Below are 12741 nucleotides of genomic sequence, written 5' to 3'. Positions count from 1 at the left end.
TCTGTAGTGTAGCCTACTAACGTATGTATACTTTAATGCATGTTTCTTAATTTTATTATTATTTCTAAGAGCATGTGGTAGTATAATTTTTAAGCATGCATAACGTTTTTGGACCGTGTGTTGTGCATGTGGGAATCGAATTGCATACTGCATGTTGGTGATTGGTTACCCCCTGCCAAACACCCTAGAGGTGGCTCGCAGGGTATTATGTAGATGTAGAATATGGCTTAAATCATCGACTCGACATCGACGATGTGGTGCATGTTGAAAAATTCCTTCTTAAAAATGTCTCGACAATCGCTCGCACATAGCGGCAACTCGTTCGTATCACGGCATTCTCAGCAGCGGATTTTATCTGGAGAGGGGAGATGCAACGTTTTTCTAGGTAACATGCGAAACAAATTCGCTTTTATTTACTAATGATATTTAGATTAAAGGATTGTGCTTAAAAATAGTATGAGTACGTCACAGAGCGATTCCACGTCAGTAGGCACACCATCGTTTTAGGCTAGATTATGGCCAATATCTACATCTACATAATACCCTGCGAGCCACCTCTAGGGTGTTTGGCAGGATGTGATCAATCACCAGCATGCAGCATGCAATTGGACTACCACATGTACACCACACAGTCCAAAAAACGTCACGCGCACTAACGAATTATACTACCACATGCTGTTATAAATAAAATTCAGAAAGATGCATTAAGTTATACATAAGTTAGTAGGCTACACTACAAATCATCTAATCTATTTGTGAGTTCTAACGCTGCCGTTATAATCTCTTATTGATCGTGGAAATAAAAAGACATTCTGAATTTGTGCGTTCTACAGTCTATCTCTCTTCTTTTATTTGTATGATCTTATCGATCTTATCTTCCTTAGTATGCTGGTGTTCGTAAGATATAGCTAACGGTGTGGCTAATGATATATGTGGGTGCATGTTATTTCCGACTTACGACCAATCGGACCAACCGCTAAACTTCGGAACTGCTCGGTTAAGTCTTGTAGTACCTGTACAAGTACATACATCCTCATTTAAAATGTATGAAGAGATTCTTTCCCGGCGTATGTGAGCATTGAATGTTTCTCGGGCGATAAACTCCATCGTCGCCGACGTTTCGATGAGTGCGTTGCTCATCTTCCTCAGGGCTGTCAGGACTTCCGCCGGATGATGCAGACGGAGTGCCGATGCTTCCAGGATATGCACCACGAGTATTCATCGTCTGGGACGACAGTTTTGCCTATAATTTATAGCTGCCGTCGGCTTCCTCACGTAACTGACCAGGAGAAGCGGATTGCAACGCCGACCAAGCTGTCTTCTTTAACTTTTTTAACTTTGTTTTAGTTCATCTCGAGATGAAAAGTACGCTAACTTGGTATTTTCCACACTTTTATACTTACTTGATGCAGAGGTTTTGTTGCTAGTTGTAATGAAAGTGTAAGCTTTTTTATTTTAATATTGACAAAATGATCTTTGGATGCAAAGCGTACACGTTCGAGTGAAGAAAAATCATTCGCTTGGACGTTTAGAAATGAATATCTCAGAATATCACTTTGTTTGTGAGTGAGGGCCATAGGGAACTGTACCACTACATTTCCCAAAAGCAAGATTTGTTCCCCAGTAATGTCAATCTATTTTTTCCTTTACTAAAATGTACGGCTACACAGAAAATGATTCTAATATCACGACATTAAAAAGTTAACCCAGCCAAAATAGCTGTGTAATTTGGCTTCAATACTTTCAATTATTAATCTCTCATCGGATATGGTGAAAACATTCCCTTCCACACATTTATTGGCTTTATAAATTCGAATAGGTGAGAAAGTGCATAATTTGGTATACTACGACTTAGTGCCACGATTATCTCCCATCGTGCCAGTAAATAATAAATGCATACGTAATCATGATGGAAGTATTCCAATGGTCAACAACAATTTCCTAAAGCAGCAATAATAAAAAATCGTCGGATAATGAAGCAAAGTTCTCTCATCTCTAACTACAATACATTTCATGGAACTAAATAATAGTCAATGAATTTTTATGACGTTTTGAGGCTTATTCAGACAAAACTGGAGTCGTTAAAAGAAGCTACAACAAGCTATTTAGAACGCACATAATGGGCTTTAGATATTATCGATTCCTATAAATGGAGACAATATATATCGAAGGTCCAAATACAAACATTACTTCGCAAAGGTTTTCCATAAAATCGGTCATTAGCTAAGTATGAAAATCATAAAAGCTTTTTTCCTTCAGGCTTATCGCATGATTTCTCTTTACTTTATATAAAAAATTTCATTCTTAAAGAAAAAGATGAAGGCATTTGATAATTGCCATGATAAGAGTTTGTTTTAAATGATTGTAATAAATCCAACACACGCAAACGAAGGTGATTTTCGATAATCTTCCTTACATCCTCTATTGCATCCAACAGTCCAAAAAACTTTATGGCAGTGACCCATGAGTTTGAGGTTACTTTATTTAAAATTTAAAGTTATTTATTCATTTGTAAATTTATCATTCATTACTTTGAGTTTTTGCAAGTTATTGCAAGCATTAGTATAAGGTCCCTCACTGCTTGAAGCTTGTCAAGTTCTACAATAATTCGTTGCCTCGAGCGTGACGTCACAGAATTGACTTAACGAAATTAAATGTAAAAAACTTAATAATTCCACATAAATTTAATACTCTACGAAGAATAGTATTAAATTTATGAGGAATAATAAAGGTTTTTACATTTAATTTAGTTCAGTTCTACAGTAAAAACAATAAAAATCGTATCAATGCTGCTACTCGACATCGCGGAAGAAAGAGAAGGCGGAAGAAATGCTGTTAGGATTCAATATTTCTCCCACTCAAACGTCCAGCTAAGCGAGTAGGCTGTGCATATAACTATGAAAACGCACAGACTGTATTTGCCTCGCCCTGATCCCACAACGAGCGCGGAACGCCACTTGTTCATGTTTACGACCGGCGAACCTACGTACGGTACGACAGCCTCGCGACCGAAAAGGACGCCGGGAAGAGATCCAAAGGGATATCCCCAAGGCATCGCTTCCCCTCCGGCGCCCACCCCCTCTCCCCAACACCTCCCCTCACGAGAACAGCTGACTGAGGGGGCATTGCAGCTCGTATCTCTGGTGGCCTTGGCACGGAGAGGAAGAGCAGGAGGTGGGGGGAACGACACCAGACGGAGGGAGGGGAAGTGAGAAGGAGGGGAGGTGGCGGGGAAGCGGGGGAGGGGCGGAAAGCAGCGTGGAAATTATGCAGCGGGAGATAGCAAAGGTTTCCGCTCCTGGAAATTGAAGCCTGAGGCCGATGCAGGGAAAAGAACCACATTGGGCCGGCGACTTCCTCCTATCGATTGAAATTATTTAAATGTTCGAACAATTTAAGTGTTCGATCAATAGTTAAAGAGTATAAATAATTTTTGTAAAAAGGCTAAAGATTTGTTGCTATCCAATGATAATATAAATGCTTTTTTTATTGTTACACGATTTAGGGTGGGAATCTTTACAGGAGCGTAGATCGAAGTATAGGCTTAACTTACTTAGGAAATTCCAAGAAGATATTTTATCAGACGACGTGAATCATATCCTTCGTTTACCATCGTACTATGGTAGACGTGATCATGAGAATAAAATAAAAGAAATAGACTGCAAAACAGAGAGATTTAAAATGTCATTCTTCCCTCGCACTATTAAGGATAGCAACGTTGTCCCAATTGATAGGATTAATGGGGTCGCTCGCTAGGATCACTCATTGCATGTTTTTTTCATAGTTCTATCCTTACATGTATTTTCTCCAGGAATTATTAACCATTAGCAAGTTTTTTTATGAATTAGTATGTATATTTTGCTAGTGTGCGTAATACATATTTCTATGACCGTGCGGTGTGCATGTGGCGGTCCTCTTGCATGCTGCATGTTGGTGATTGGTCACCCCCTGCCAAACACCCTAGAGGTGGCTCGCAGGGTATTATGTAGATATAGATGTATGTAGATGTGTTTGTGAAAACATACATATTATTTTTAATATTTTTATGTGAAAGGAGAAAAAAGAATTTTATTTTATTTTGTCCATAAGTTATACTTTGTTCTTGTATATTGTTAAGTTATTTTCACACATAGGTTTCATAAGGATAATCTTTCAGAAAATTATATACATACTTACTTTTGTGTTCTGGCCTGTCTAGAATTTAATTTTTTTAAAGTATGATAGCTGCATAGCTGTTTTTTTTTCAACCAATGAAGCTACCAAAAGCTCCTCTTCATTTTGGATTGTTGAAAAAAAGTGTACATTTAAGTTTGGAGTAATAAATTCATTCATTCATTTCGAAATATTAAATGAGAGATATTTCAGTGAGAATTTTTCTACTTATTCGGTATGAATGAGTCCTGGTAATCCGAAATAATTGGGAATGAGCCCTGCTCCGATCACGTGATTGTTCGGGATAGCCGAAATAACATTAAAAAAAACATTTTCTAACCGGAAAACGAATCACAAGCGTACATCTTGGATACGACCGTGTAACTGGGCAAGACTATACTTACTCCCCCTACAATTTCTTAGACGTACTGACTCATAGGCGCGTCTGACACGTTCGACATTTGTCAACAGACATTATTTTAACTAACTTTAAATACAGTATTAATTATTGTACATAGTTTATTATTTATACTGTGTACTATATTTCAAACTTTGTTCATAAAGAATAAGGTGATTTCCAATTATTTTTTTATTGCATAAATCGAAATATTATTACTCATAGAGTACGTATTTCACGCTTTTCGATTATTAAATGACGATATCTATTTTTCGCGATTAAATGAAAAGTGAAAATTTTCAAGCGCGCGAAAACGCGACGGCTAAATATGAATGCTGGGAAAAGCCCGTGTGACGTCATTCTGGTTTCCGCTGTCGCCCTGTGAGGTGACCTTGGGGCGAGGCTTTGAGCACTGATACGATGCAGGCTGCTAGTAGGTAGCAGAGACCCTGATAGCAGGTAGCGCTTGACTTAAATAAGGATTATTAATACCCTATCAAACTAAAGAAACTTTCTGACCATGGCCAGTTTTAATAGGTGATTATTAAGACATGTTTCCCTGAGCTCTATGTAGGCATGCATTGGTTATTTCAGACGATGAAAAACTCCTATCTACTCGTATAGAAACTAGGTCCCTTTGACGTCACGTGGAGTTGCATCGCATGGGCGCCAATCTGGCCTTTTACAAAAGAGGTTAAAATTGACCATTAACATTCGTCTAAACTGGGGGTTCTTAAACCAAAAAAATTGTATATTATGAATACACGTGGGTGGGTAACGAATCGCAATAAATACCTTTCGTTTTCTTTGATGAAGGAAGCTACCCTATTATCGTTCACAGTTTTAGACCAAAATCCGTGTCGTAACTGTGGGTGAGGATGAGGGGATGGATCACTCCCAAAGCCTCAGACAAAAAGAAAATTTACTTAAAACTATTTCCTAGTTTTGATAAATAATAACTGAATCAGCTTAAAATTAAATTTTAAATGACAAAATGATGTAAAATGTATTGCCAGGCATGTTATTTTTAAAAATTTTACCCGCACCCCCTGTTGCAAGGGAGTGGTCCCCCTCCTGTGCCCCTGCATCCCCTCTAAAGCGTATTCCTAGTTACACTACTGGCCTAAATATTAAAGAAAAGAACTGTTTTGTAAAAAACGAAATGTTAATTTTCTTGGAAAGAAATATTTCGCCTCGGCGCTGTTCGAATAACGGGGAAGTTCGGATTAGCGGGGCTCAGCTGTAATTGTCTCTTCTAATCTTGCTCTATTTTCATGAAGTCTTGTTTGCGTAATCTACTGTGTAGGAAGAAAAACCATGTTTTGTACACTATATACATATACAACCACCCCACCTCGCTAGTCTCCTGGCGACCAGCTATTCCCAATAATAGAAAATGCGGGTGCGAAGTCTCGCATAGCATTTATTTAAGTATTCCGTCGTATTAACTCCAGCCGTGTGAAAAAATGAATAAATATTAGAGAAAAGGAGATGTGCTCACCGTATCCTACGTATCATTTTTTAAAGTCCATTATTATTCGGGGAAAAACGAATTCGCATATCTATCCGTTCGGCAAAATATCTCTCTCCTGATTTATCGTTCCTGTCGGACCTGAGAATTTAGTGAGGTTCTAATACGATGTTCACCGTGTATCTCTGAATGTTATCTATACCCAATTGCTCAATAAATCAGCCTAGATTGTCTGCACGTTAATGCATAACGCAGTGTGCGCATGTAACGCTTCCTGTTCGCTCGTAGCAGTTTTTGACGAATCGTGACTCTTTACTTTGCATTTCTTGACGAATTAGATAACCAAGTGAACCGTAATAATATGAGGCAGAGGTAAAACGGATTATTTCATGGCCAAAAATAAAAGAAATAGCACCTAGGGTGAGGTAAAATTGGAAGAATAATAGTCAGAAATGGAAACGAAATTAAAATTCTTTTAAGAGTACAATTGCTCAGACACCATATGGAGACACAAGTGAATGAGAAATTGTACGAAATACAATGCTACAATAATGTGGAAAAAGAAACACATACAGCATATACCTTTGCAATTAAGTTAAATCAAGCAGTTTAAGTTAATTCGCGAAACACGAATTACTAATTTTATTAGGGCGAATTTAATTTCAAAATATATAAGTAATTGGGTAGGTACTATTTAAGTTGATATTCCCACACACTTTCCTTTCCATCACCGCCTAAATTTTACCAGAAATTAATTTGGCGTCACTTTACCATTTATAATCCAGCTCGATAATGGAAAATCTCATGTAGTCACAGCTGAGACTACGCATCATTACTCTCGGACGCTTAATATGGGTGCCGACAAAACACTATAATCCTGATTTTTTAGTATTTTCAAGAGAAATGTGGTTTGTCCTCAGCAAATGACGTTGCTTAGTAGAGTTGCCGTGAACCATAAGACGCTCTCCTCAAGTTTAAAAATTCGATTATTACCCCAATTTAAGTAGCAAATGATGTTTGACATCACACGCAATGCATGCACCAAGTTTTCATACCATTTAAAAATGAGTTTCCTGTCCCTGCATTTGTTTTTGGCTTCTTCGTGACTACTTTCAACTTTGAATAGCAATTCTAGCTGAAGTCAGTACCTATTTTTCTATAACGTTAACCATTATATTGACAATAGAGCAGCGTAGCAACACATCATCCGCTAAATTCCTGTTGGGGTACTTGGAAATTCTGTTTCTACCGCTTCCTGACAAGCTGCATGGAAGAAAATGAGGCACTTTAAATAATTACATTTCGTCTCCACTCCTTTCAATCTGAGATTCAGAGTCACGCCCAAGATGAATGATATGATAATTACTACAGTCGGAGTACTAATACCTGCGTTTCCTATGCAGTTAACAGCTTGTGAGAACAGTTTAACAAGATTACTCTGTGCTCTGGGAAACAAATTCATAAAACCTACCAAACCATACACTTAGCACACGGCAACTGTTACTAATCACAGTTTTTTTCTCTTTCTAATGCCTTTTGCCAGCACAATGAAGTACACACCCTATTGTACGTACGAAGAATTACGGGCTAGTTCTTGGCATAGCCAGAGAAAACGAGAGCATGTCAAGCAAGACCACATGTTCCCGTTAGCAGAGAAGGTGGCTCGTCATGCACCCGTCCTTCTCATTACCGAGAGAGGTTCAAGTCATCCATCAAGAACAATGGAACATGCACCACAATAATTTGCTCAAGACAGTGTGCTATCCAAAGTAAGTAAGAAGAAATTTCTACCTCCGTATAATCATGTGTATTGAATCCAACCCGTCTTTTCTTCTGGTTTTGACATATCTAGGCTTCATTTATTGCTTTAATTAGCGATTTAACTTCGTGAAAATAAAATAGTGGACACCCTCTCAAACTTACCAGGCAAGAGATGAACTCAAAGTAATACTTGAGCGTGTCGTTCAGTCAGGGCAGTTTGAGATTTCAAAACATTGATACTTTTCAAAATGAATTTCGTTCTTCTAAAACACAACTGAACGATCGAGAAACGCAAGAAAACCAAATAATTTTGAACCGGAAACTATTTACAGGTTCCAATCTTCTATATTATTTCTACTGTATAGATACCTTTTTCTCAACTTATACGCAACCAAACTCTACAAATGAGGTACCAAAATGCACAGAATTTATCAGAGAACATGTGACGGCATATCTAACTTCCTTAATATTGCTATTGTTTCCTAAAATAGGTTTTTAAATAATTAATAAAAGCGGTAAATATTCCTGACGTTAACGGCGCACAAACTGATACATTTGTTCATTTGCAACAACATCTCGCATTATTTAAATAACTTTGATCAAAATGCGGCTGATTCCACATTCAAGTCTCCTGTTGATACATAAGTATGAGTCATCATGTGCGTTTAACAGAGGATAGTGTAATTACTTCCAATGTTGTGTTTAAAGAGGTCCTATGACCTCAATTTGTACATGAACATTCCAATTAAATTTTTTACTTAAGACCCTGCCTTTTTTTTCTACATTTTAATATTAGAAACGCGCCTATCCCTCAGTGGACCTGCATTGAAAAGAGCGGGGGAAGGCTGCTGGGAGCGGGCGCATCACGCTCGTTACACGATAAAATAAGAGGCATACGCTGGTAAAAAGGCATTAGTACTTCCTCCATGGAAGTATTGGACAAGAAATGATGTTTACAAGTAAATTTGGTAGATATGAAAAAATACTGACAGGAGAATTGCACGGAGAGCTTCGTCAAACCAATTACCCTTAAGATTGTCGTCCAACGATGATCACGGGTAATAAAACTTTCAATATTCAATCGATATATTCTCAATGCATACCTTATGCTATTATTAAGCGGCATTTCATTTTCATGGATATCTCCTCAAATTATGTGTCTTTATAGCTGTTTTTCGCATAACCTAAGTGATCAGTAGCGTTGATCCTCTTGTCATTGGCGAAGTGAATACGATATGTGGCTAAGGTGCATTCCAATAAGTGGCCTGCCCGTCTTTTTACAAGCCTACATCTACATGTACGAGGTACCGTGTAAGTCACCTCCAGGGTGTGTGGCACGGGATGATTCCACACCAAGCATGCAGCACTTATTTCCTAGCCTTAATTAGAAACGCGCTCGTTCACCTTCAATCGGGATAACGTCACGCAGTCAAACCAGAAACTAGGAGAGTGCTAAGGACACAAACATACTAATATGCAAATAAAACTACAAGTTAGTGATAGCAAAACGAAAAGTTAGCTTAACGGGTGATTCATGCATGAGTTATAACATAACAAAAATTAGTGCAGATGGTTAGTATTGACAAATATAATAATTTATTAACCACACATGCCAGTGGCGGATACGAATGGGGGAACCCCCTCCCCCTTGCGGGGCCACCCGAATTGCCAAACATTGCAGAAACTTATAACATGCAGTGACTTTTTTATATCATGAGATGGCATTGTCTTGTATATGTGTATATGTATAATCATTTTAATTAAAAATTTCTGAAGCTCCGCACGCGACTTGATTGTATTTTTTTACAATAGAAGTAGATGTAACTCAAGATATCTTTTGCGCCCCCTCCCCCCTTTTAGAGCCTATTTTACCCATTCCGAGTCAAGTTATCCTAGAGCTATTAGGGTCCCTAATCGAACGCGGAAAAAAAGTCATCATAAATCTATTCGGTTCTGCAGCCTACTCTCCTAATCTTATCTATGTGATCGTTTCTACCATAAGAATTAGGCTCTCTCAAAATCTTGGACGCCAGGCAAAAAGTATTCTACTTGAAATTTCCGTAAGAGATGTAATCTATTTTTTTCCTTCGATTGGTTAAACTTTACATGACTATACGTTATATAACTATATTACGGTAGTTGCACTCGCTAGCCGCTTGAAGCGCTACTAACCGCCTGATACACAATGGGTGTCCGACTTCATTTCACCTAGCCCGACTCAAGCTATTCTAGAGTTATACTATCACAAGTAATTATGGTCCCGGTATTGTATGTGGAATAAACCGTATCTTAAATCTATCAGTTATGCAGTCTATACCCCTAATCTAATCCATGCGATCGGATCTACCGGGAGGCACCAAGTCATATCAATTAAGTTCTACAAACAGGAAAACCTGAATTTTAAGACCTTAAACGGAAGCGAGGATAACTTCTCCTATTCTCCTCAAAGGTAGATACTTTACACCTTGAGCTACTTCCATGGAGATAACATAGAAAACTCAACTGCATTTCATGCTCTGATATCGATGCAGCATAAATGCAAATACGTACTAAACACTATCAAGAATACTCCGACGTTGAGTGGAGTGTTTTCCAGGCGAATGAAAGCTTTCTGATTTGTAGAATAAGCGTAAATATAACGTATTTCGTTTATTATCGCTGAAACACCCATCGATTAAGAATAATCATAATGAAATACTACTTCACGTACTCCGACTGCGGTAGAAGTGTCTTAGGGCTAACTGATTTCAAGATTATCTGTTCTATCTAAGAAACGTGACAATGAGGTGACGGTATTTTTTCGGATAGTCACGTCCAGCATCATCAATTTCACAAACAAACAAATAAATGTTATTTGTCCCACAATCGTGGTGATGAGTCAACACTGTTTCCTCCAGAGCCCGCTTCCCGCTATTTGCTTCTTGAAAACATAAACGGAAACGTTAATTGAACAAGAAGTCATTAACTGAAACTCCATGGAGATAGGATGAATATAAACACATACTGTTCCACGTACTTCGATGTTGGTCAAAACGTTTAAGGGCCAGATTATATAAAGCTTATCTATAATGCGAAAGAAACGTGACTATGAGGTGATGGTATGTTATCACATCCAGAGTCATTATTTCGACAAACAAACACAATTTCCCATTAACTCTTTGGCAGCAAGACCGAGTGGAGATGATAAATCCAAACAATGTATTGATATGATCGTGATGTGCAAAGGCTACTTCCGGCACAGCTTGCTTCACGCTATTTGCTTCTGATTCACGCTTGCAACAACGTCGATCCCGTCCAAAGAATTGCTTCTTCATCCACCACGGCGGAGTATCTTGGTTGGTCTTCTTCTCAACATTTGTCGCGCCGACGGCGCCTACAGAAGCTGTCCCGGCAGAGCAATGTTCACATCAACAGCCAGTTCACAATACGATAATTTTTATGAGCAATTGTCCGAGTTGTGTGTAGTATGTTGTTTCTGTCAGAAGAAGCTTAAAAAGTTAGTATTGAAAACATTAAATAGAATTTTTTTTAGCAATTCCACATAGAAAGATATTAATAAAGTAAATAATTTAATAAAATGTATTGTATTTTATCTTTTTTTTTATAATTTCTTGCTATTTTTATTTTACTTTTTTGTCGCAAGAGAAACATTTTATCATTTTACCATTTTTTAGTTTTTTTCTATTTTTGATTTCAAATACAACAAAAGTATTCGACAAATGATTGTATTTAAACAAAGAGAAATGGATAGGCATATAAAAGACACGCAGAAGGGTAATTACGAATCTTCCCTATGACTTCTCACCTCATCTAGTTTTCATGCAATTGGTTGTATTTGTTCATTGAATTTGAAATAGTAGAAAGCCTAGCGACTATATTACGCTGAAGTACCGCTCCCGCCCTATAAGCGAACCGCAAAAATAAAAGAGATCGAGACGACTTGTACGTGGGGGTGTCGTAATGAAGTCCTCGCAGGTAGCGTAGCGGCTCGGGCGCGGCTAGTGGTCGTCGAGCTACCGCCGCGGCGCTCGTGCTTCAAGTGGCCGAGATAAGAGACAGGAGGGGAGTGGAGGAGAGAGAGGAAATGAGGGGGAGGGGGGGGGGGGGGGCTGGGCATTTAAAACGGGGGCAGTGACCTTGCGAAAGTCTGTGAGGGGAGGAGGAGTAGGGGTGAAATTGAAGCATTGGAAGTTGAAGGGGGTGGTCAGGCTGTGGCCGGTTGAGGACCTCGTCGATGTACTTGCGCACGTCGTCATTCTAGACCCCAGCGAAGCCTGCTGGAGGCGAGAAGAACCAAGGGGGCGGAATGAGGAACATGAGGCTCTTCATGTTCGCTAGAAAGCTCGGGGATGCATATCAATCATCTGGACCGAACAATAATCAACACCAACGCGATACCCTGCGAGCCATCTCATGGTTGTTTGGCAGGGGGTGAGTAACACAATGTGAATTATCGATTTTAAAATTAAAATTCATTTTTTTTCATTAAATTAAATTAAATTTTATTATTTCATTATTAAATTAAATAAAATTAAATCTTTAAAAATCGATGAGGTCTATTATTATTATTATAGTTAACTACCGATTAAGGTAGCTTTCCATGGAGTACTAAAGTAGTGATCTGGGAGCCTCCCTTTCCTTCCAGCACTGCCTTCTTTAATTCACTGTATGGCCTACTCTCTTTCAATCTATCCAAAAATCCTATTCTTTTCCTTCCCCTCCCTCGTTTCCCTAACATTCTACCCTCTAACACCATTTTCATCATCTCCTCACCGCTAAGCACTAACTCCATCCATACCTTCTGTCTCCTGCGTATCTCATCTAAAAGCTGCCTCTCCTCGCCAACCATATCCAGCACTTCGTCGTTCCCTTTCCTCTCCGTCCATTTCACCCTCTCCATTCTTCTCCATACCCACATCTCGAATGCCTCCAATCTTCTCTCGTCGTCTTCCCTCAGTGT

General features: G+C 38.7%; 1 protein-coding gene and 1 long non-coding RNA gene across 2 annotated transcripts in view; one reads left to right on the top strand and one right to left on the bottom strand.

Moving 5' to 3' along the window:
• Positions 1 to 12741, bottom strand: part of LOC124163187 (polyhomeotic-like protein 2) — a 404958-nt gene that overhangs the window by 69764 nt on the left and 322453 nt on the right. The gene's annotated exons all lie outside the window — the stretch shown is intronic.
• LOC124163189 overlaps positions 1 to 12741 on the top strand; it is a 92350-nt gene that overhangs the window by 44772 nt on the left and 34837 nt on the right. The window contains exon 2 of the long non-coding RNA XR_006865725.1: positions 7564 to 7789. This is a non-coding gene — a long non-coding RNA (uncharacterized LOC124163189). The remainder of the gene's footprint in view (positions 1 to 7563; positions 7790 to 12741) is intronic.

The sequence above is a fragment of the Ischnura elegans genome, chromosome 8 (genome assembly GCF_921293095.1).
Source record: "Ischnura elegans chromosome 8, ioIscEleg1.1, whole genome shotgun sequence".
Lineage (NCBI taxonomy): Eukaryota > Metazoa > Arthropoda > Insecta > Odonata > Coenagrionidae > Ischnura > Ischnura elegans.
Note: the sequence above shows the minus strand (reverse complement) of the source record. Positions and strands in the feature narration are given on the sequence as shown.